The following is a 25340-nucleotide window of genomic DNA, read 5'->3' as shown; positions in this document are numbered from 1 at the left end:
ATTTGATCGATGCGGGGGAGAGGGAAGGGATCCTTTGGGAAAGCCTTGTTAAGGTCTTTAAAATCAACGCACAGGCGCCATGATTTGTCCTTCTTTGGTACCATCACCAGGTTTGCTAGCCAGTCCGGGTGTTTTATATCTTTGATGAATCCGGCCTCCAATAGCTTGGCTAGTTCCTCTCCCATGGCCTGTCTCTTAGGTTCGGAAAAACGCCGAAGAGCCTGTTTGACCGGCTTGAATCCTTTTAGGATATTTAAGCTATGTTCGGCCAGCCTGTGTGGGATTCCTACCATGTCTGAAGGGTGCTAGGCGAAAATGTCCCAGTTCTCTCATAGGAATTCTCGCAGTGCGGCATCTACATCAGGGTTTAACTATGCCCCGATGGAAGCTGTTTTATTGGGGTCCATTAGATGGACCTGGAATTTGACTATTTCGTCCGCCAGTTTAAAGGAGGTGGACTTGTATCTTTTGTCAAGTATCACATCGTCCGTATTCACCGTGGAGCGTAGCGCAGTCAGTTCCTCAGCCGCTAGGGCTTCGGATAGCGCCTCGAGGGCCAGTGCGGCTGTCTTGTTTTCGGCGCGGAGTGCTATGTCCGGATCACTAGAGAGAGTGATGATTCTGTTAGGCCCGGGCATCTTGAGCTTCATGTACCCGTAATGGGGTATTGCTTGGAAGATTGTAAACGCTTCCCGCCCTAGCAGAGCGTGATATCCGCTACTGAACGGGGCCACTTGGAACGTGACCTCTTCGGACATGTAATTATCCGGCATGCCAAACACCACATCTAGTGTAATTTTTCCTGTACAGCACGCTTCCCGACTCGGGATTATTCCTCTAAAGGTTGTGCTGCTTCGCTCAATGCGGTTCCAGTCTATTGCCATTTTTTGAAGGGTTTCCTCATAAATGAGGTTCAATCCGCTGCATCCATCCATGAGTACCTTGGTAAGACGAAAGCCATCCACTATTGGACTGAGGACCAATGCGGCTGGTGCTCGAGCTGTTCGGAATTTAGGTTCATCACTGGCGTTAAAAGTAATAGCCGTGTCACTCCATGGGTCTATTGTTGCTACTTGGTAGACTTCGGCAAGGCTGCGGAGTGTTCAACATGCTCTAAGACTGTTAATACCGTACTGGTGTCTCTGGGGTGGCTTTCTGTGGCTTCTGGAATTAGAAGATCTTCGCCAATTTTTGCCACCTGTCGGAGTATCCAACATGCTCTAAGGCTGTGAGTTGGTGTGGCGCCCTCTGCACTGTGAATTTTACAGGGTCCATTAAGCCATCCTTCTAGTACGGTTCCGTGCCCTGTAGAGGGATTTTGCTTTTTGGTATTGAACCCGGGTGTCTGGCGATGATGCACCCTTTTATTTCGGACTGGGTTTGTATTCAGGGCCGGATTGTCCCAAAATTTTATTTCGGTTTTCCAGGCGCTTTCCATCGCACAGTACTTTCGTACTATGGACGCCAAGTCAGCGAAGCGTGTAATATCACGGCGACTTATGGCGTTGAGGATTCCCTTGTCCGTGCAATTATTGTAGAAGAATGAAATTGCGTCTTCCTCGCGGCAGTCCTTTATCCTGTTCATAACCAGGAGGAATCTGGCCTAGTAATGATGTACTGTTTCTTCGGGCTCTTGCCTAATTTGGGATAGATCGCTTATGTAAGGGTGGGTGGGTGGAATCAAATCCGAAAGCTCACCCAATCTGAGACCCAGGGGCCAAGGAGTTTCTGAACTCGGAAGTTTGGATTCTTGGATGCTGTCCAATGAATCTAGCCCGTCGCCTGACTTTAAGTTCAGGTCTTGAGTGATGTCCTCCCCTCCGCGGGTATCCGGCTTGGAGGGATCGGGAATCCAGACATAGCTAGTCCTTAAGACAGATGAAGGGTCGCCGCACTGTCCTTCTACCACGGCAACGTGATGGGTGACCTGTGGAGAGTTAATCTCTCTCAGATCAGGTTTAGGCCCAATATGGTCGTAATCTGTAGCGACTCCCAGGGCGGCGAAGCGATCCAAGAGCTCATTTAGGGAAGAGAGCTCCATTGGATCTAGCTGCTCGGCGAATTCCGAGCTGACGTGAAGATTGCTTTCGATGACCCGAGAGGCCATCGTCGGTGCAGCAGCCGAACGGGCAGTCATAAGGAAACCACCTAGCCTAAGAGTTTGGCCGACAGGAAAAGCTCCCTTAGCAATGGTGCCGTCTTTAAAGACGGGATGAGGCATCCTTCCTGATGGCGACGGCACAGAGGAACTCTCAATGAAAGCACCAATGTCGGTGTCAAAACCAAAGGATCTCGGGTAGGGGGTCCTGAACTATGCGTCTAGGCGAATGGTAACAGGAGACGAGGGACACGATGTTTTTATCCAGGTTCGGGCCCTCTCGATGGAGGTAAAACCCTACGTCCTGCTTGATTGATATTGATGATATGGGTATTACAAGAGTAGATCTACCATGAGATCAAGGAGGCTAAACCCTAGAAGCTAGCCTATGGTATGATTGTATGTTCCTATGGACTAAAACATTCCGATTTATATAGACACCGGAGAGGGCTAGGGTTACACAGAGTCGGTTACAATGGTAGGAGATGTACATATCCGTATCGCCAAGCTTGCCTTCCACGACAAGGAAAGTCCCTTCCAGACACGGAACGAAGTCTTCAATCTTGTATCTTCATAGTCCAGGAGTCCGGCCGAAGGTATAGTCCGGCTATCCAGACACCCTCTAACCCAGGACTCCCTCAGCCTCCTTATGTAGCTCGACCATCTGCTTCAGCTGGTCGCTCATTGGCACCGGGTGTTCGGCCTCAGCATACTGAGACCAGAACAGCTTCCCTGTGGAGCTTCCATCCTTGGCCTAGTAAAATTGTGCGGCATCGGACATGCTGCGGGGCAAATCTGCGAATGCTCCTAGAGAGCTCCGGATTCGGGTAAGTAATCGGTAATTTACTTTTACATGCTTGCTTTGCATATAGAAAGCCTTACCCGTTGCTATCTTCTTCATTGCGTTGATATCCTAGAGGGCCCTTTGGGCTTCGGCCTTGGCACTTTTTGCGCTCTCGAGGGCCGCGGCAAGCTCAGACTCCCGCGTCTTTGAGTCAAGCTCCAACGCCTCGTGCTTCGCCACGAGAGCCTGGAGCTCTTGCTGCACCTCGCCCACCCGAGCCTCGTGCTTTTCTCGCTCGGTGCGCTCCTTGGCCGCGTTATCTTCGGCCTTGGTTAGCGCTTGCTTCAGGGTCGCCACCTCGGTCGTGGCCCCTGGCGAATATACGATGATCCTGTCATTTTGCAATTGTGTCTTCTTTTATATATACATATCTATAGACAGGGTATTACTTACCCTTGTTCTCCTCGAGCTGCCTCTTGGCAAGGTTGAGCTCTTTCCTGGACCCCTCGAGGTCCTGCTTCAGTACGGCGACCTCTGCAGTCAGTGCGGCGGACGCCAGCAGCGAAGCCTGCATATGCATATTGACATACTTATATTAGACTCCTGCGATATTATTTGATCCTCTGTTCGGCTTTTCTTTGTGAACACCGAACAAAGCATCAGGGGCTACTATCTATGCGGTAATATCTCTATTACATTTTAAAACACTTACCTCGAAGCCTGTTAGAAGGCTGGCACAGGCTTCAGTCAACCCGCTCTTGGCGGACTAAACCTTCTGGACCACTGCACTCATAACAGTACGGCGCTCCTCGTCGATGGAAGCGCTGCGAAGTGCTTCCAGCAGATTGTCCGGTGCATCTGGATAGACAGAGGTCACCGGCACAGGCGTCTTGCCCCTCTTAGAAGGAGGCCGCCTGCCCGAGCCTGGAACCGCTGGAGGTTCCGGCGCGGTGTTCGGCTGAGGGCCAAACTCGGAGCTCTCAGGGGCCCCGTCCCCTCAGCTCCCGGAGTCCAGAAGGTCGCCTTGAGGCGCCTTCGGGACTATCTCCCCTCGGTCCGGTGCCTCTTGATACAGCACCTCGGCGTCGTCGGCAGGATGAGGGGAGGTGGCGGTCGGGACTGGATCGCTATCCATGTCCGACAAGCCCAGGGAGCCGTCTGACGATACATCGATACTGGCTCGTGGCGGCCTGCATAATTATGTTCGACGTTAGGGAAAACAATGCGACAAAGGAATTCTATGAGTTACTCTGGTATCCGAATACTTACGATCTCCCCGGGGGCTTGGCCCTAGGCAACCACTAGTCTTCGCCCTCATCAGCGGTGGTGGAACTATCCGGAAGGAGAGTCCTTCCCTTCTTGGACCCTTTGCCCCCCCCCCCCAGTCGGGGCGACCTTCCTTTTCTTATCTCCCCTAGCCGATGGGGGAGCATTTTCTTCTTCTTCCTCGTCTTCAGGGGAAGAGTGCGCCGCAGAGTCATCGGACGATGAGTCCGATGACGCCTGGCGTCGGGAACTCTTTCGGGTTCACTTGGCCTTGTTGGTCTTCTCCGGCACCGTATAAGGGGCCGGAGTCAGCATCTTCGCCAGAAGAGCGTCTGTGGGGCCTTCGGGCAAAGGAGCCGGACAGTCGATCTATCCGGCCGTGTCCTGCCAGTCCTGTCAAAGGTATGGGAGTTTAGATCCAGCATGGAGTCAATCTATAAAGAATAAGTATCCTATGAAAGGTAAAGCAGCTTACCGCACTGGCTTGGCGCTTCGTGTTGAATCCGCGATCCTCAGTAATAGGAGGGGGGACCTCAGCGCTTTTGAATAGCACCCTCCAGGCATCTTCGTGAGTCGTGTCGAAGAGCCTATTCAGAGTTCGGTGCTGCGCCGGGTCGAAATCCCACAAGTTGAACTCCCGTTGTTGGCACGGGAGGATCCGACGATGGAGCATGACCTGGACCACGTTGACAAGTTTGAGCTTCTTGTTCACCATGTTTTGAATACATGTTTGGAGTCCGGTCAGCTCTCCCAAACTACCCCAGGACAGGCCCTTCTTTTCCAGGAAGTGAGCCGCGTGGGGATGCCAGATCGGAACTCGGGGGCCGCTGCCCATGCAGGATCGTGCAGCTCGGTGATGTAGAACCACCCCGATTGCCACCCCTTTATGGTTTCCACAAAGGAGCCCTCAAGCCATGTTATGTTGGGCATCTTGCCCACCATGGCGCCTCCGCACTCCGCCTGGCGCCCGCCCACAACCTTCGGCTTGACATTGAAGGTCTTCAACCATAAGCCGAAGTGGGGCTTGATGCGGAGGAAGGCCTCGCACATGACGATAAATGCCGAGATGTTGAGGATGAAGTTCGGGGCCAAATCATGGAAATCCAGGCCGTAATAGAACATGAGCCCCTGGACAAATTGATGGAGAGGGAATCCAAGTTTGCGGAGGAAATGGGTGAGGAACACTACCCTCTCATGGGGCCTGGGGGTGGGGATGAGCTGCCCCTCATCTGGGAGCCTGTGCGCAATGTCATCGGGCAGGTATCCGACTCTCCTCAGTTTCTTGATGTCTCCATCCGTGACGGAGGAGACCATCCACCTGCCTCCCGCTCCAGACATGGTTGGAGAAGGTTGAGGTGGGAAGTGTGGACTAGGGCGCTAGAGCTCGAGTGTGCGAAAATGGATGAGCAAACGAGGAAGAAGGCGTGGATAGGAAGGTGAATCCTTATCCCTTTATATGGGCGGATGAAACTAAGCGTCCCCACTTGCCTGGTAAAACTCGCTCATCCCCCAAGCGCCGTAATCGATGGCGCGCTTGGGTTACCCACGCCCGTATTGATGAGAATCCCGTAATAAGGGGACACGATCTCTGCTTTGACAAGACGTGTCGAAAAACTGCCTCGCGTTATGTGCGGGGCTAGTTAAAGGAAATGGTTCGAATAATCACCGGGCCATGACATAACGTCATACTGTCAAAACAAGTCAGCAAATTAGATTTGCGAAAATATTATTCTCTCTATGAAAGTATGTGGAACTTATGTTGCAGGGTCAGACACTATCCTCGTATTCAAATTCTTCTATGATGTATTCGGAGGAGGAACCCACCTTGCAATGCCGAAGACAATATTGCGCGTCGGACTCATCGTCATTGAAGCCTGGTTCAGGGGCTATTGAGGCAGTCCAGGATTAGGGGGTCTCCGGACAGCCGGACTATCTCCATTGGCCGGACTGTTAGACTATGAAGATACAAGATTGAAGACTTCTTCTCGTGTCCAGATGGGACTCTACTTAGCGTGGAAGGCAAGCTAGGCAACACGGATATGGATATCTCCTCCTTTGTAACCGACCTTGTGTAACCGTAACCCTCTCCGGTGTCTATATCAATCGAAGGGTTTTTGTCCGTAGGACAACAACCACAACAGACAATCATACCATAGGCTAGCTTCTAGGGTTTAGCCTCTCTGATCTCGCGGTAGATCTACTCTTGTACTACCCATATCATCAATATTAATCAAGCAGGACGTAGGGTTTTACCTCCATTAACAGGGCCCGAACCTGGGTAAAACATTGTGTCCCCTGCCTCCTGTTACCATCCGGCCTAGACGCACAATTCGGGACCCCCTACCCGAGATCCGCCAGTTTTGACACCGACAGGGGTTAATACATATATTTGAACGAAACTCAGCAGAAATAATGGTGTAATAAAATAAAATTGTGAATATTATTGCTTACGCACATCAAATTGTCTTTTAGAGTAGCCCCGCTTATCTTTGCAGGTCGCGTTGTAGATGAACTCCCACACGTAGTATCCACAATAATCATTCCCTTGTTCCTGCCACAAGCACATTACGAGAAATAGAGGTCAATCAAAATGATAATGAAGCATTATAAATGGCATTGATGAAAGTAGCTAGAATCAACGTGATCGAGATGTGCGGAACTAGCTAGCTAGTACTACTTACTTTCGGGTATGTACATCGTAGCTCCCCCGGCAGTCCCGGAGCTTGTGCGGTGAATACTTTCCAAACCATGCAAGACAAAGAAAACAATTACTTGATATGAGGAAATGAACAAAAAGTTGCCGATATGGTGTGATAATGATCGAGTGAACTTACTTCTCGAGCATTTTAGTCATGTCCGCATAGGTCTCGGGAGATTTTCGTCTCGAGTCTAAGACGGTTACTAGTCCCTGCTCAAGCTTAATCTCCAGGAGAATATAGTGGAAGCTGCGCACGCATGCATAACTCACCAATTACATTACTATAACCTCACTGGAGTAATAAGGGAAACCGAATATGCACAAGACAGTAACACTCACTCGAAGTTGTAAGGAAAGAGTATTTTATCTTTGTTTTGATTTACTATCAATGATTTAAGCAAGTTTGCCTCAGCATCATCGGCGTTCTTTTCAACCTCAAATTTATCTATGAGATTTGTGTTAATGAGCCCAATATCATACATTTCTGCTTTTCTGCACTCGACGATCTTCAATCTGCATAATATAGTGAGGATAATCATATATACATGCAATGAAAGAGCTGAGCTATATATAGAGACTTAATGACAGAAGTAGTACTTATAGACAGTAGCAAGTGACCGTTAATTTATCGAGGGCCTTTTGATTGAACCACTAGAAGAACTCCTCAAATGGAATAGTCAACAAATCAATTCCAACGAGGTCGTGCTCCTATTTAACTCTCAGATACAAAGTATTCGTCCCCCCAGACTCTCTGCAGGTTTTCATGTACCAATCATGGAATCTTCGCATCATCGTTGTTAGAGATTTTTCATCTTTGACAAGAGGCTTCCCGTAATGGTATTGGTGTTCTTCCACCTCCAAGAAATCATAATTTACATCATCAGGCAGGTAATCTTCAAGATTGCTATAACCGGGCACCATCCCCGGATCATTAGCGACGATATTGCTAGACACCTTGAGCGGGGGGGCACGATTGGTCCGCTTGTTCACCGAGCTGGGCAATTTTTTCCCAACTCGTCGTTCTACTAACCTTCAATCACTGATAGTATTTCCCGACCACTGCGCTTCGATATATACCTTCGCAGTAATGCGCTCATAGTTGTTTTTCATCGGAGAATTTGGTGGTTTCCTCAGGGCATCGATAGTGCGCTTTGCTTTCACATGGCTACCTTCTCCTCCGGAGGTGGATGTCTCTTTGCTTTCACACCTTCAAAGAAGTCATTCACTTATTTTTCCACGATCTTCGCGTTTCTTCCATGGTCCTCTCGTATAGTAACTTCTCTAGAGGCTTGAGAGCTGGACCGAATCTGTATTGCCTCCGGCCTCTGGCTGTACTGCTAGACGCTGGACTAGACGGAGCGGCTGCGGCTGTCTTCTTTCGTGCTTGCTTACGAGGCGGAGGAGAAGGACTACGACGCGCCGGAGCAGCCGGGGCGGCGGCGGATCTCTTCCGCCCTTGCCGACGAGGCGGAGAAGGAGGATGGTGGCTGCTCGAGCACGCTGGCGCAGGCGGAGAAGGAGGCGGAGTGCCGCCACACACCGGAGAAGGAGTAGGCTGGTGGCTGCTCGGGCGCGCCGGCGCAGGCGGAGTGCCACCACATGCCGGAGAAGGAGGCTGACTGCCCTGACCAGTCACCGGAGGAGGAGGCGCTGGAGGAGGCGGAATGCCCTGACTCGCCGGAGGAGGAGGCGGAGGCGTCCAGTTCGGAAGGTTGATGAGCTCCTTCCGCCATAGGCATGGAGTCTTCAGAGCAGAACCCAGCCGAGTCTCCCCTTCACCGGTAGGGTGGTCAAGCTCGAGCTCCTCAAATCCCTATGTTATTTCGTCTACCATCACCCTAGCATATCCTTCTGGAATCGGCCGACAGTGAAAAGTTGCGCCAGGTTTAGGACGTGCAACAGAGCCAACAGCCGCCCTGACTTTCATATTCATCCATTACGTCATAAGCTGGCAATTGTGAGACTCCGTGATTAAGTCCACGGGGTAGCTAGCAGGAGCCGTGAAGACAGGCTCCTGAAGCAGATCCATGGAAGCCACATTGATTCTCCGCTGAGATGGCGGTGTAGCTTCGGGTGTAGCAGCTTCGGCAGGTCACGTGCTGCGAGCCTCGTCTCGTTCCTCCAGCGCTTGTACCAGATACGTCTCCAACATATCTATAATTTTTGATTGCTCCATGCCATATTATCTACAGTTTTGGATGTTTAATGAATTTATTATACACTTTTATATCATTTTTGGGACTAACCTATTAACCCAGAGCCCAGTGCCAGTTTCTGTTTACCTTGTTTTAGAATATTGCAGAAAAGGAAAATCAAACGGAGTCCAATTGACCTGAAACTTCAGAAACTTATTTTTGGATCAGAAGAAGCCCAGAAGACTTGGAGTGCACGTCAGCGGACCTACGAGGAGGCCACGAGGCAGGGGGCGCGCCCACCCCCTTTGGGCGCGCCCTCCACCCTCATGGGCCCCTCGTGGCCCCCCTGACGTACTTCTTCCACCTATATATCTCCATATACCCTAAAAACATCAGAGAGCACAATAGATCGGGAGTTCCGCTGCCAGAAGCCTCCGTAGCCACCGAAAGCCAATCTAGACCCGTTCCGGCACCCTGCCGGAGGGGGGAATCCCTCTCCGGTGGCCATCTTCATCATCCCGGTGCTCTCCATGACGAGGAGGGAGTAGTTCTCCCTCAGGGCTGAGGGTATGTACCAGTAGCTATGTGTTTGATCTCTCTCTCTCTCTCTCGTGTTCTTGAGGTGATACGATCTTGATGTATCGCGAGCTTTGCTATTATATTTGGATCCTATGATGTTTCTTCCCCCCTCTACTCTCTTGTAATGGATTGAGTTTCCCCTTTGAAGTTATCTTATCGAATTGAGTCTTTAAAGATTTGAGAACACTTGATGTATGTCTTGCCGTGCGTATCTGTGGTGACAATGGGATACCACATGATTCACTTGATGTATGTTTTGGTGATCAACTTGCGGGTTCCGCCCATGAACCTATGCATAGGGGTTGGCACATGTTTTCCTCGTGATTCTCTGGTAGAAACTTTGGGGCACTCTGTGAGGTCCTATGTGTTGGTTGAATTGATGAATCTGGGATTGTGTGATGCATATCATATAATCATGCCCATGGATACTTGAGGTGACATTGGAGTATCTAGGTGACATTAGGGTTTTGGTTGATTTGTGTCTTAAGGTGTTATTCTAGTACGAACTATAGGGCCGTTTGTGACACTTATAGGAATAGCCCAACAGATTGATTGGAAAGAATAACTTTGAGGTGGTTTCGTACCCTACCATAATCTCTTCGTTTGTTCTCCGCTATTAGTGACTTTGGAGTGACTCTTTGTTGCATGTTGAGGGATAGTTATGTGATCCAATTATGTTAGTATTGTTGAGGGAACTTGCACTAGAGAAAGTATGAACCCTAGGCCTTGTTTCAACGCATTGCAATACCATTTATGCACACTTTTACCATTAGTTACCTTGCTGTTTTTATAATTTCAGATTACAAAAACTATTACTCCCTCCATTCCAAAATATAGTGTGCCCGCGCTTCCCGAGGTCCAACTTTGACCATAAATTTAATCAACAAGACCAACTGCGATGGGAGAAAAAAAATTATATAATTGAAAACTTCTTTTGAATACGAATTCACTGATATAATTTTTGCTCCCGCCACAATCGGTCTTGGTAGTTAAATTTATGGTCAAAGTTGAAGCACGGGGATAGAGGAAGCACTACATTGTGGAATGGAGGGAGTATCTACTATCCATATTGCACTTGTATCACCATCTCTTCACCGAACTAGTGCACCTATACAATTTACCATTGTATTGGGTGTGTTGGGGACACAAGAGACTCTTTGTTATTTGGTTGCAAGGTTGCTTGAGAGAGACCATCTTCATCCTACGCCTCCTACGGACTGATAAACCTTAGGTCATCCACTTGAGGGAAATTTGCTACTGTCCGACAAACCTCTGCACTTGGAGGCCCAACAACGTCTACAATCAGAAGGTTGTGTAGTAGACATCAGTACCCTTGCGTGCAGCCCCAGTAGTTGGGTCAACTCCTTTTTCTTCTTCCTCTCCCGGCGTTTGTAACCTCCTGCGTCAAGAAATCCAGCCTTCCATGAAAGGGAGCCTGGCGTGCCTCATGTCCGTCCGGGGTGCTCAGGATTCCCGAGGGCCTCTGTGAGCTCGTCGTTCTCTCTGTCCGGAACGAACGTCCCTTGTGTGCCTTTTCGATATACTCCCGAAGCTTCTCGATGGGTGTGTTCAGCTGCTCATTGGTCCAAATGCACTTCCCTGTTACAGGGTCCAATTTTCCCCAACCCCGAAGAACCAAGTCCTGCAACGGTCTGGCCAGCGTCGCATCTCTGGTTCGATCCCTTTAGCAATGAGGTCATTCTCAGCCTTATCCCACAATGGCTGGGCTTTTAGGTAGCCATCTGACCCCGTGTGATGGCGATGCTTCTTCTTTGCAGCATTTTTCTTGTTTTCGCTGACATCTTTGCTGCTCTCTCAGATTTCTTTTTGGTGACAAATTCGGGCCACTGATCTTTGATCTTCTCAAATCGGCCGATGAATTATGGAGTCTTGTCTTGGTCGACAAACGATGATTTCAGCTCATTCTTCCACCTCCTAAATAGCTCAACCATCTTCTTAAGAGCATAAGCCTTGATCATTGGCATTTTAACTGGATTCTCCAGATCCTCCTCTGGCGGGAAGGTGAAATTTTCCTGCAGCGCGGTCCAAAGATCAGCTTTCTGCCTATCACTGACATAAGACACCTGAGAGTCTTTGTCCTTAGGCTTCAACCATTGCTCGATGCTGATCGGGATCATGTCCCTAACTAGAACCCTGCACTGAGCATTAAATTTTTGCTTGGTACGGAGGGGTTCAATCGGTTGGCCAGCGTGATAAATTTTGATGATCGTGTACCTTTCATCCGTGCGCAACTTTCTCTTCGGGCCTCGTCTCGTTACCGAAGTGTTGATCGATCCGGAGGGCTAGAAAAGAAGAAAAAGAAGAGAGTTAATATGTGTACATACCAAAAACAATTAATGCATCAATTAGCTATAGTCAGCACATGCTTAATTAATTAATATATATATACCTGTCCGGACTCCGTTCGGTCACCGGAGCCATCATCACGGTGTCCTTCCCCCTCCTTTTGGTCATCGGAGCCGTCGTCACGGTGTCCTTCCCCCTCCATTCGGTCACCGGAGCCGTCATCACGGTGTCCTTCCTCCTCCATTGTTTGATCATCATCGTAGCCTACTTCTTCATCCTGTCTTTCCAGACCATCGATGCATGTGACATTGAGAAACGACAAGACGGCATCACTTCCGTGTGCGATTATTTCCCCCAACACCGCTTCTTTTGCTTCATCTCGGGGGTGCAGATCTATAGTTTCTGCAAATATTTACAACATGGCAATTATTATTCAAACATGATAGATGGATGTATTAGTGGCAAACGTTGGACTAGCTAGCTAAGCACAATAAGGAATCATATTAGTGTCCTGGCCTCGACGCTTCTCTAGGGTTTGGGATGGCCTCGGCAACACTTCAAGGGTTTGGGGTGGCCTCAACAACGCTTCAAGGGTTCGGGGTGGCCTCAACGACAACGCTCTTTTAACTTGGTAAATTTGGGTGGCCTCAAGAGGGTTTTTCGATCGGGTAGGGGCGCAGCGGGAGGGGGTAGGAGACATACATTGTTTTTTTCTAGGGTTTGGGTGTCCTCGAGAGTTTTGGTCGAGCGAGAGGGCCGGGAGGGTGCTCCCGTGGTATAAGTTATCAGGTCGAGAGGGGGTATATATATCGACTGCCCCTCATGTCGAAGTTATCTGGGAGGGAATTATATATATCGACAACGACGACATACATACATGGGAAAATAATGTTATCGGGGAGGGGGTATATCGACAACGACATACCCGATAAAAAAATAAGAAGACGAAGAAGAAATAAAAAGAGGAGAAGAAGAAAGGAATAGAGGAGAAGATCGAAGAAAAAAAGAAGAAAACAAAAGAGGAGAAGAAGAAGAAAGGAATAGAGGAGAAGAAGAAAAAATAGAAAATATTCTATTTTTTCTTCTTCTCCTCTATTCCTTTCTTCTCCTCCTCTTCTTTTTCTTCTTTTTTTCCACTTCTTATTTATTTCTCCTCTTCTTCCTCTCCTCTTCTTCTCCTTTCTTCCTCTTCTTATTTTCGTAATTCCTCTCCATCTTTTTCTTCTTCTTCCTTTCCTAGCTAGATATATAAAACTTTTCTTCCTTTTCCTTATTTTATGTTTTCCTCTACACTAACCTAAAATGCACTAACCTTCTTTTTTCACTCCTTTTTTCTTCTAAATATGAACATATACATAAATTGACAAAAATATGCACAAAAACATATACATACATTTTCCTATACATACACAATTGTTTTACAAATATGCACATATATATGAATATATACATAAATTGACCAAAAAATACATTCATGAAAGAAATGCTATGAACATGTACACACATATATACACATACACACACATATACAAAAAAATACATTTATAAAAAATGCTATGAAATAAAAATGCAGGGCAGGGGCGGTGTGCAGCGCCAGCGCAGGGCAGGGGCGGCGGCACGGCGGCAGCGAAGGGCAGGGGTGGCGGCGCGGTGGCAGCGCGCGGCGGCGACGGCGACCAGTACATGAAGGAGGAGTAGGGGATCGGGGCGGCACTCACAGCGAGGTGGCATCGGCGACAACGAAGGCTCGGGGAGGGTGTCGGCGCGGTCGGGGGCGACGGCAGGGGCGGCAGACGGCGTTGGGGCAGCCTGGCGGCGTCGATGAGCTCGGCATCGTCAGGAGGCAATTGGCGATGAAACTGCCAAATTTTCTAAGTGTGGGCTTTTATAGAAGAACCTTTGGTCCCGGTTGGTGGCACCAACCGGGACGAATACCCCCCTTTGGTCCTGGTTCGTGCCACCAACCGGGACCAAAGGTCTCTTTTCAGCAGCCCAAAGGGTGGGAAGCGGCGGCCTTTGGTCTCGGTTGGTGGCACCAACCGGGACTAAAGGGGGGGATTGGTTCCGGTTGGTGCCACGAACCGGAACCAATGCACCCCTTTAGTCCCGGTTGGTGCCATGAACCGGGACCAAAGGCCTTGCACAGCGGGGTGGTGGTGCGAGTTTAGTCCCACCTCGCTAGTCGAGAATGGCGCGTAGTGGTTTATAAGCCCCACTACCGCACCCCTCTCGAGCTCCTCTCCATTGCAGGCTTACGGGCCTAATTGTGAATGCTATGCCTGATGGGCCCGCTGGGCCTTCTGCAGGCCTGAATCCTGGCCCATGGATGGGTTTCTAGTCGTATTCAGGCCGTGGTGGCCCAGTAGGTGGCAATTTTTTTATTTTTTCCCAGTTTTTTGTTTTCTTTTTTGCTTATTTTTTTGTTTTGTTTCTACTAATTACAAAATACTTATTTATTTTATTTTAATTGGTTTCCAATTACTTATTTATTTTATTTTATGATAATTCTTTTTGCTATTAAAGTTTCTAACAAAAAAAGTTCTTTATGACAATTCTTTTTTGCTTTTAATGATTTTGAACAGAAAATACTTTGATAATTTTAGTTACATCAATTTTATATAATTTTAGTTTCATAAATTTTAGAGGTTACTTATAATGTTTTGAACAGAAAATACTTTGATAATTTTATTTTATTTTGTTTCTACTTATATATTTTATTTTGTTTCTCAGAAAGTAGAGAGGCTTACGGCAAAAACTAGATGCACTTCGTGTACAAAACGGACAATCTCTTTCGAAGTATCAGGGTTTCATACGGAAACTCGCCTGTTACAAAGGGATTTCATTTTTTGAACTTATTTGAACTCCATACTTTTTATGTGTCCAAAATGCACCATTCAAAGCCACATAACCAATTTTCAACCCTTTCTGACTTCATTTGTTATTTTTCATGCATTTACTGCTTTTTTGAGCTAAATGACCTTGAAATTGAAGATCACTACAAATGAACTCTGAAAAGGTTGAAAGTTGGCATGGTATCATCATTTCACCCACATAGCATGTGCAGGAAAGTAGAGAGGGTTACGGCAAAAATTGGATGCACTTCATATACAAAATGGACAATCTCTTTCGAAGTATCAGGGTTTCATACGGAAACTCGTCTGTTACAAAGGGATTTCATTTTTTGAACTTATTTCAACTCCAGACTTCTTGTGTGTTCAAAATGCACCATTCAAAGCCACATCATCAATTTTCAACCCATTCTGACTTCATTTGTTATTTTTCGTGCATTTACTGATTTTTTGAGCTACAAGACCCTGAAATTCAAAAGCATTCCAAATGAACTCTAAAAATGTTGAAAGTTGGCATGGTATCATCATTTCACCCACATAGCATGTGGATAAAAGTTGAGAGGGTTACGGCAAAAACTAGATGCACTTCGTGTACAAAACAGACAATCTCTTTCGAAGTATAAGGGTTTCATACGGAAACTCGTCTATTACGAAGGGATTTCATTATTTTGAACTTATTTGAACTCCATAAATCTTGTGTGTTCAAAATGCTTCATTCAAAGCCACATCATAAATTTTCAACCCTTTCTGACATCATTTGTTATTTTTCATGCATTTACTGATTTTTTAGCTGAATGACCTTGAAATTGAAAAGCACTACAAATGAACTCTAAAAAGGTTGAAAGTTGTCATGGTATCATCATTTCACCCACATAGCATGTAGTAAAAAGTTGAGAGGGTTACGACAAAAACTGGATGCACTTCGTGTACAAAATAGACAATCTCTTTCGAAGTATCAGGGTTTCATACGGAAACTCGTCTGTTACAAAGGGATTTCATTTTTTTGAACTTATTGCAACTCCAGACTTTTTGTGTGTTCAAAATGCACCATTCAAAGCCACATCATCAATTTTCAACCCTTTCTGACTTCATTTGTTATTTTTCATGCATTTACTGATTTTTTTGACCTATAAGACCCTGGAATTCAAGAGCATTCCAAATGAACTCTGAAAATGTTGAAAGTTGGCGTGGTATCATCATTTCACCCACATAGAATGTACATAAAAGTTGAGAGGGTTATGGCAAAAACTAGATGCACTTTGTGTACAAAACAGACAATCTCTTTTGAAGTATAAGTGTTTCGTACGAAAACTCGTCTGTTACAAAGGGATTTCATTTTTTTGAACTTATTTGAACTCCATAAATCTTGTGTGTTCAAAAAGCACCATTCAAAGCCACGTCATCAATTTTCAACCCTTTCTGACTTCATTTATTAATTTTCATGCATTTACTGATTTTTTTTTAGCTGAATGACCTTGAAATTGAAAAGCACTACAAATGAACTCTAAAAATGTTGAAAGTTGTCATGGTATCATCATTTCACCCACATAGCATGTACTAAAAAGTTGAGAGGGTTACCACAAAAACTGGATGCACTTCGTGTACAAAATGGACAATCTCTTTCGAAGTATCAGGGTTTCGGACGAAAACTCATCTGTTACAATGGAATTTCATTTATTTGAACTTATTTCAACTCCAGACTTTTTGTGTGTTCAAAATGCACCATTCAAAGCCACATAATCAATTTTCAACCCTTTCCGACTTCATTTATTATTTTTCATGCATTTACTGATTTTTTTGACCTATAAGACCCTGAAATTCGAAAGCATTCCAAATGAACTCTGAAAATGTTGAAAGTTGGCATGATATCATCATTTCACCCACATAGCATGTGCATAAAAGTTGAGAGGTTTACGGCAAAAACTAGATGCACTTCGTGTATAAAACAGACAGTCTCTTTCGAAGTATAAGGGTTTCATACGGAAACTCGTCTGTTACAAAGCGATTCCATTTTTATAAAATTATTTGAACTCCACTAATCTTGTGTGTTAAAAATGCACCATTAAAAGCCACATCATCAATTTTAACCCTTTCTGACTTCATTTGTTATTTTTCATGCATTTAATGATTTTTTGAGCTGAATGACCTTGAAACTGAAAAGCACTACAAATGAACTCTAAAAAGGTTGATAGTTGGCATGGTATGATCATTCACCCACATAGCATGTACTAAAACGTTGAGAGGGTTACGACAAAAACTGGATCCAGTTCATGTACAAAATGGACAATCTCTTTCGTGTATCAGGGTTTCGAACGAAAACTCATCTGTTACAAAGGGATTTCATTTATTTGAACTTATTTCAACTCCAGACATTTTGTGTATTCAAAATGTACCATTCAAATCCACATCATCAATTTTCAACCCGTTCTGACTTCATTTGTTATTTTTCATGCATTTACTATTTTTTTGAGCTATAAGACCCTGAAATTCAAAAGCATTCCAAATGAACTATGAAAATGTTGAAAGTTGACATGGTATCATCATTTCACCCACATAGCATGTGCATAAAAGTTGAGAGGGTTACGGCAAAAACTAGATGCACTTCGTGTACAAAACAGACAATCTCTTTCGAAGTATAAGGGTTTCAGACGGAAACTCGTCTGTTACAAAGGGATTTCATTTTTCTTGAACTTATTTGAAATCCACAAATCTTGTGTGTTCAAAATGCACCATTCAATGACATATCATCAATTTTCAACCCTTTCTGACTTCATTTATTATTTTTCATGCATTTACTCATTTTTTGAGCTGAATGACCTTGAAATTGAAAAGCACTACAAATGAACTCTAAAAAGTTTTAAAGTTGGCATGGTATCATCATTTCCCCCACATAGCATGTACTAAGAAGTTGAGAGGGTTACGACAAAAACTGGATGCACTTCGTGTACAAAATGGACAATCTCTTTCGAAGTATCAGGGTTTCGGACAAAAACTCATCTGTTACAAAGGGATTTCATTTATTTGAACTTATTTCACCTCCAGACTTTTTGTGTGTTCAAAATGCACCATTCAAAGCCACATCATCAATTTTCAACCCTATCTGACTTCATTTGTTATTTTTCATGCATTTACTGATTTTTTTGAGCTATACGACCCTGAAATTCAAAAGCATTCCAAATGAAATCTGATAATGTTGAAAGTTGGCATGGTATCATCATTTCACCCACATAGCATGTGCATGAAAGTTGAGACGATTACGGCAAAAACTAGATGCACTTCGGGTACAAAACAGACAATCTCTTTCGAAGTATGAGGGTTTCATACGGAAACTCGTCTGTTACAAAGGGATTTTATTTTTTCGAACTTATTTGAACTCCACACATCTTGTGTGTTCAAAATAAACCATTCAAAGCCACATCATCAATTTTCAACCCTTTCTAACTTCATTTTTTATTTTTCATGGATTTATTGATTTTTTTAGCTGAATGACCTTGAAATTGAAAAGCACTACAAATGAACTCTAAAAACATTGAAAGTTGGCATCGTATCATCATTTCACCCACACAGCATGTACTATAGGGTTGAGAGGGTTACGACAAAAAATGGATGCACTTCGTGTATAAAATGGACAATCTCTTTCGAAGTATCAGGGTTTCGGACGAAAACTCATCTGTTACAAACGGATTTCATTTATTTGAACTTATTTCAACTCCAGACTTTTTGTGTGTTCAAAATGCACCATTCAAAGCCACATTATCAATTTTCAACCCTTCTGACTTCATTTGTTATTTTTCATGCATTTACTGATTTTTTTGAGCTATACGACCCTGAAATTCAAAAGAATTCCAAATGAACTCTGAAAATATTGAAAGTTGGCATGGTATCATCATTTCACCCACATAGCATGTGCATAAAAGTTTAGACGGTTACGACAAAAACTAGATGCACTTCGTGTACAAAATAGACAAGCTCTTTCAAAGTATAAGGGTTTCATACGGAAACTCGTCTGTTACAAAGCGATTTCATTTTTATGAACTTATTTGAACTCCACAAATATTGTGTGTTCAAAATGCACCATTAAAAGCCATATCATCAATTTTCAACCCTTTCTGACTTCAGTTGTTATTTTTCATGTATTTAATGATTTTTTGAGCTGAATGACCTTGAAATTGAAAAGCGCTACAAATGAACTCTAAAAAGGTTGAAAGTTGGCATGGTATCAACATTCCACCCACATAGCATGTACTAAAAAGTTGAGAGGGTTACGATAAAAACTGGATGCACTTCGTGTACAAAATGGACAATCTCTTTCGTGTATCAGAGTTTTGGACGAAAACTCATCTTTTACAAAGGGATTTCATTTATTTGAACTTATTTTAACTCCAGACTTTTTGTGTGTTCAAAATGCACCATTCAAAGCCACATCATCAATTTTCATCCCTTTCTGACTTCATTTGTTATTTTTCATGCATTTACTGTTTTTTGAGCTATAAGACCCTGAAATTCAAAAGCATTCCAAATGAACTCTGAAAATGTTGAAACTTGACATGGTATCATCATTTCACCCACATAGCATGTGCATAAAAGTTGAGAGGGTTATGGAAAAAACTAGATGCACTTCGTCTACAAAACAGACAATCTCTTTCGAAGTATGAGGGTTTCATACGGAAACTCGTCTGTTACAAAGGGATTTCATTTTTTTCAACTTATTTGAACTCCACACATCTTGTGTGTTCAAAATAAACCATTCAGAGCCACATCATCAATTTTCAACCCTTTCTAACTTCATTTTTTATTTTTCATGCATTTATTGATTTTTTTAGCTAAATGACCTTGAAATTGAAAAGCACTACAAATGAACTCTAAAAACATTGAAAGTTGGCATCGTATCATCATTTCACCCAGACAGCATGTACTAGAGAGTTGAGAGGGTTACGACAAAAACTGGATGCACTTCGTGTATAAAAATGGACAATCTCTTTCGAAGTATCAGGGTTTCGGACGAAAACTCATCTGTTACAAAGGGATTTCATTTATTTGAACTTATTTCAACTCCAGACTTTTTGTGTGTTCAAAATGCACCATTCAAAGCCACATTATCAATTTTCAACCCTTTCTGACTTCATTTGTTATTTTTCATGCATTTACTGATTTTTTTGAGCTATATGACCCTGAAATTCAAAAGAATTCCAAATGAACTCTGAAAATATTGAAAGTTGGCATGGTATCATCATTTCACCCACATAGCATGTGCATAAAAGTTGAGAGGGTTACGACAAAAACTAGATGCACTTCGTGTACAAAATAGACAATCTCTTTCGAAGTATAAGGGTTTCATACGGAAACTCGTCTGTTACAAAGCGATTTCATTTTTATGAACTTATTTGAACTCGACAAATATTGTGTGTTCAAAATGCACCATTAAAAGCCATATCATCAATTTTCAACCCTTTCTGACTTCAGTTGTTATTTTTCATGTATTTAATGATTTTTTGAGCTGAATGACCTTGAAATTGAAAAGCGCTACAAATGAACTCTAAAAAGGTTGAAAGTTGGCATGGTATCAACATTCCACCCACATAGCATGTACTAAAAAGTTGAGATGGTTACGACAAAAACTGGATGCACTTCGTGTACAAAATGGACAATCTCTTTCGTGTATCAGAGTTTTGAACGAAAACTCATCTGTTACAAAGGGATTTCATTTATTTGAACTTATTTTAACTCCAGACTTTTTGTGTGTTCAAAATGCACCATTCAAAGCCACATCATCAATTTTCATACCTTTCTGACTTCATTTGTTATTTTTCATGCATTTACTGTTTTTTGAGCTATAAGACCCTGAAATTCAAAAGCATTCCAAATGAACTCTGAAAATGTTGAAACTTGACATGGTATCATCATTTCACCCACATAGCATGTGCATAAAAGTTGAGGGGTTATGGCAAAAACTAGATGCACTTCGTCTACAAAACAGACAATCTCTTTCGAAGTATGAGGGTTTCATACGGAAACTTGTCTGTTACAAAGGGATTTCATTTTTTGAACTTATTTGAACTCAACAAATCTTGTGTGTTCAAAATGCACCATTCAAAGACATATCATCAATTTTCAACCCTTTCCGACTTCATTTGTTATTTCTCATGCATTTACTGATTTTTTTGAGCTGAATGACCTTGAAATTGAAAAGCACTACAAATGAACTCTAAAAAGGTTGAAAGTTGGCATGGTATCATCGTTTCACCCACATAGCATGTACTAAAAAGTTGAGAGGGTTACGACAAAAACTGGATGCACTTCGTGTACAAAGTGGACAATCTTTTTCGAAGTATCAGGGTTTCAGACGAAAACTCATTTGTTACAAAGGGATTTCATTTATTTGAATTTATTTCACCTCCAGACTTTTTATGTGTTCAAAATGCACCATTCAAAGCCAGATCATCAATTTTCAACCCTTTCTGACTTCATTTGTTATTTTTCATGCATTTACTGATTTTTTGAGCTATAAGACCCTGAAATTCAAAAGCATTCCAAATGAAATCTGATAATGTTGAAAGTTGGCATGGTATCATAATTTCACCCACATAGCATGTGCATAAAAGTTTAGAGGGTGACGGCAAAAACTAGATGCACTTCGTGTACAAAACAGGCAATCTCTTTCGAAGTATTAGGGTTTCATACGGAAACTCGTCTGTTACAAAGGGATTTCATTTTTTTGAACTTATTTGAACTCCACAAATCTTCTATGTTCAAAATGCACCATTCAAAGCCACAATATCAATTTTCAGCCCTTTCTGACTTCATTTGTTATTTTTCATGCATTTATTGATTTTTTTGAGCTGTATGACCTTGAAATTGAAAAGCACTACAAATGAACTCCAAAAACGTTGACAGTTGGCATGGTATCATCATTTCACCCACATAGCATGTACTAAAGAGTTGAGAGGGTTACGACAAAAACTGGATGCACTTCGTGTATAAAATGGGCAATCTCTTTCGAAGTATCAGGGTTTCGGACGAAAACTCATCTGTTACAAAGGGATTTCATTTATTTGAACTTATTTCAACTCCAGACTTTGTGTGTGTTCAAAATGCACCATTCAAAGCCACGTCATCAATTTTCAACCCTTTCTGACTTCATTTGTTATTTTTCATGCATTTACTGATTTTTTGAGCTATAACACCGTGAAATTCAAAAGCATTCCAAATGAACTCTGAAAATATTGAAAGTTGGCATGGTATCATCATTTCACCCACATAGCATGTGCATAAAAGTTGAGAGGGTTACGGCAAAAACTAGATGCACTTCGTGTATAAAACAGACAGTCTCTTTCGAAGTATAAGGGTTTCATACGGAAACTCGTCTGTTACAAAGCGATTCCATTTTTATAAAATTATTTGAACTCCACTAATCTTGTGTGTTCAAAATGCACCATTCAAAGCCACATCATCAATTTTCAACCTTTTATGACTTCATTTGTTATTTTTCATGCATTTACTGATTTTTTTGAGCTGAATGACCTTGAAATTGAAAAGCACTACAAATGAACTCTAAAAAGGTTGAAAGTTGGCATGGCATCATCATTTCAACCACATAGCATGTTCTAAAAAGTTGAGAGGGTTACAACAAAAACTGGATGCACTTCATGTACAAAATGGTCAATCTCTTTCGAAGTATTAGGGTTTCAGATGAAAACTCATCTATTACAAAGGGATTTCATTTATTTGAACTTATTTCAACTCCAGAGTTTTTGTGTGTTCAAAATGCACCATTCAAAGCCACATGGATAGATAAGTGACCGAAATAATAGAAGTTCATCATCAAATTATGTGTGTCAAAAACCATTACAGATTCACATGGATAGGTAAGTGACCAAATTAATAAAAGTTCATCATCACATTAAAAACAAAGTACATACATAGTTCTCATTGAACAATATATAGCTCTCCAGAGCATCTAGTTAAACCATACATTGAAACTATGTGAAACCTTTCAATGCAACAATAAATGCGATCATAATCACAACGAAGGTAAAAATTGATCCAACAACATAATGATACCAAGCCTCGGTATGAATGGCATATTTTCTAATCTTTCTCATCTTCAACCGCATTGCATCCATCTTGATCTTGTGATCATCGACGACATCCGCAACATGCAACTCCAATATCATCTTCTCCTCCTCAATTTTTTTTATTTTTTCCTTCAAGTAATTGTTTTCTTCTTCAATTAAATTTAATCTCTCGACAATAGGGTCGGTTGGAATTTCCGGTTCAACTACCTCCTACATAAATAAAATCTATGTGAACTTGATGGGCATAATTGTCATGAACAATAAATGAACCAAATAGTTATAAAAGATAATATATACCACATCCGAATCATAGCCAGGACGAGGTCCGACGGGGGTGGATCCCAAAACCCTCGCACTATATAATAACAAGCAATAATAAAAGTAAGAAAATTAGACAAGTATCTATCTAAAGTAAGAATTTTTTTTCTTTCAGAAGAAGATAAGAGGCTCACCACAGTGGTGCAGGCGACGAGTTCGGCGTGTGCGATCGACGACGGTGAAGACGGGGACGATACGTGATAGACCGCTAAACGTACACAAATCTCGGGGAAAATGGAGCTTGGATGTCGACCTCTGAGAGAAGAAAGCTTAACTAGCGTGGCTCGGGCATTTCATCGAACACCTCGTGTGCATAGGAGGTGAGCTAGAGCACCCAAATGCCCTCTCCTCGCCGGCCAGAAAAAATAGAGCATTGTGGAGTGCTCTGCTGCAGCGACGGGGTATATATAGGCAACTCATTATATTTGTCCCGGTTCGTGGCTGGAACCGGGACTAAAGCCCAGCCTTCTGTCCCGGTTCGAGCCAAGAACCGGGACCAATGTCTGTGGGCCAGGAGCGAGGACCATTGGACCCGGTTCATGCCTGGAACCGGTACAAATGGGTCCATACGAACCATGACCAATGCCCACGAGGCCCCGGCCGGCCCCCTGGGCTCACGAACCGGGACGAATGCATCCATTGGTCCCGGTTCATGGAAGAACCGGGACTAATGGGTTGGCCAGGCCCGAACGAAAGCCCCTTTTTCTACTAGTGTAGGTCTGCTCACCGGCCGCCCACGCAACGTGAAGGAGTTCCCAGGGCGATGGCCCAAGACCCCTGGGGGCACTACAAGGATTCGGGTCTATTGTAACAAAATCGTTCGTCGTAATACATGCTGATTTGTGGCGATAAGTACATATTGCCACGAAACAACATATGTTGATAGCCGTTGCGGCTGGACACATGCTAATAGGTTATTGCCACAAAAAAGCAATTGTGAAAAAAAAGGTTGTGCTATTGCAACAACCATGTGGGAAGTTGCCACATGTTTTCCTGTGGCAACACTCACCTGATGCCACAATTTGCTTTGTGGAGATAGGTTTAATGCAACATGTAACAAATCATGGCGACTAGTAGCTCATGGCGATAGACATTTGTGGCAACACCCTATGCCAACGATGTTTGTTTCGTGGCGCATACTCTTCCATGGCAATAGTCAATTGTTGCAATAAACTATGGCAACAATCTTTGCTTTCGTGGCATTAGGCATTTTGCTATGAACCGCTACACTTGTGGCATTAAGTTATGGCAACAAATATTCCAGTTGTGGTAACAGGAAATTGCAACATACTAGTTTTGGTGGTGATAAATAGATATCACGACGGGTGAACTGTTTGTAGCGAGAAACTATTGTGACAATATAAAATTTTCGTGGTGCCAATATGTGGCAACCAAAAGTGGGTTGTGGTAATATTCTATTGCAACTGTCAAAAAATAGAGGAAGTCAATTACAATATTCGAAACCATAGTATAATATGTAGATTCATAAAATTCATAATTCTCATAGCAAATATCCATCAAATGAAACTTAAATGTAATTTAGCCATCCTAATTAAGTGCCAAGACTAAACTGTCCATGATCTAGAGTCCAGTCGAGCCAGTTCTTTGGATCCTGCAATCAAGAAATAAAAAATAGTTCTATTTAATGAGTCCAACATAACATACGCCATACAATTTTTCCAGACCCATTGTTAAAAAGAACTATTGCTAGACTAACTGGAGCAATACTGTGTCAACAAGCATGTAACTGAGGGATCAGAACAGTTTTACAAGTGTAAATGTCTAAAGCATAAACACAAGTACATGTACTAAAAGCTTCACCTATTGATTTAAGTTGTGACTCAATCTATAGTTTCAGTTAAGTTCATGTCCCTAGCTAGCACATATTCGTTTTGTGTAAGTTGTGACTCGATGCAGCAGCAACACATGGTGAAAGAGAAGAAGCAGCTAGTTAATTAGGAAGGCCAATGACGTAAGTATAAAATGCAGGTGAACATGAAGAGAAAGCAATGTTGTGACTTACCATTGCTTCAAACATTTGAGAATTCTTTGTTGCAGCTTGTATGAGCGCATTTGGAGAAAAAACAATTAGCTTTTCACCTTGAGTCTTATTAGGACTAGATCTCTGTAAAAGAGTATTTTGTAAGTTTGTACTACTATTTTCTTTCTCAATCCTCTTCGTAGTCACCTGCAAATAGAAGTGCACTTTTAGCAATGTACTAGTAAATGTG

The sequence above is a fragment of the Triticum aestivum genome, chromosome 5A, assembly GCF_018294505.1.
Source record: "Triticum aestivum cultivar Chinese Spring chromosome 5A, IWGSC CS RefSeq v2.1, whole genome shotgun sequence".
Lineage (NCBI taxonomy): Eukaryota > Viridiplantae > Streptophyta > Magnoliopsida > Poales > Poaceae > Triticum > Triticum aestivum.
This window is presented reverse-complemented; position numbering follows the sequence as displayed.